The sequence below is a fragment of the Penaeus monodon genome, chromosome 21 (genome assembly GCF_015228065.2).
Source record: "Penaeus monodon isolate SGIC_2016 chromosome 21, NSTDA_Pmon_1, whole genome shotgun sequence".
In the NCBI taxonomy this organism is placed as follows: domain Eukaryota; kingdom Metazoa; phylum Arthropoda; class Malacostraca; order Decapoda; family Penaeidae; genus Penaeus; species Penaeus monodon.
Genome location: NC_051406.1, coordinates 12950045 through 12951103, shown reverse-complemented (window position 1 = coordinate 12951103; position 1059 = coordinate 12950045). Strand labels below are relative to the sequence as shown.

Here is a 1059-nt window from a genome sequence, read left to right as displayed (position 1 = left end):
CAAGACCATAATTCTGTGTGTGTCCATTACATTTATATGCCAGTAAACAAATCTGTATCTAACTTTCATTTCTTGGATTCACCTAAATCAATAGATAATTTTATTAATTTATAAGCTCAAGTGCACTAAAGGCATTTTGAAATTTATTTGAGTGGTATGCATTATAAATTTGGTCAGGATATAGATATTATCATGGCATGTAAGTATTGGTTTACATTCATTTTAGAGAGGCAGATGGAGTATCATCTTTATAAGTGAATTGTAAGCATAATTATAAGTGATATATGAAGGTTCTTTTGTGAGATCATGTAAGTATAACATCTTATTGATCGTTTTTTTATATGGATGAGAATAGATAATATGTGAAATATTTGATGTATGAATGCTTGTACATACATTAGGGGAGATGCCTGGGTCTTGGAATTTGTATACTAAAACATCTGTTTTCTTTCAGACATGCTTAAGAATACAATAATCACATAGTACAAGCCCATGTGACCTTAAGAAAGAGTTATGTTCAAAAAGCTGTCATCCATTTGGCAGTCATACAAGTACCGATTCGTGCCATGGATTGCTTTGAATCTGAAGAAGAGGTAAGATTGTTCCAATTTGATCTTTTTCCAAATGTTTTAAGGCTTCACTAGTTATTTTCTTGTATTAATCATGATAAGCTTTTCTGAGATTAGCATAAACTAACAATGTTGTTTTTGTCTAGCTTTAAAACCACGTGGTAAAAAATCTGCATTCACTAACTTTCTTTTTCTGGTATCATGCTTTGGAAAAAATGTGTTAGGTCTTTTGTCTTCATTTGTGTAGTCTTTAGTAACTATGCATAACTCATAATCATATAGGTTCATATGATTAATGTAAGAATGTATATAAAAGGTGTATATGTTTATTAACATGACTGCATAAAATGTAACTGCATATTAATCAACTGACTGAGAATAATATGGAAAGTGTATAGAAACAATGTATAACAAATTATAAAGACATTAATGTTTAATTCTTTCAAGATTTCCTAATGAAAGTGGTTTCTAGCTGTTTGAAACTGCTGGT

General features: G+C 29.9%; 1 protein-coding gene across 1 annotated transcript in view; it reads left to right on the top strand.

The window, feature by feature from the left end:
- Positions 1-479: 479 nt before the first annotated feature.
- The window catches only part of LOC119586246, a gene marked incomplete at its 3' end in the record, with an annotated part of 5175 nt that continues 4595 nt past the window's right edge, over positions 480-1059 (top strand). Inside the window, 1 exon segment of the mRNA XM_037934949.1 lies at positions 480-593.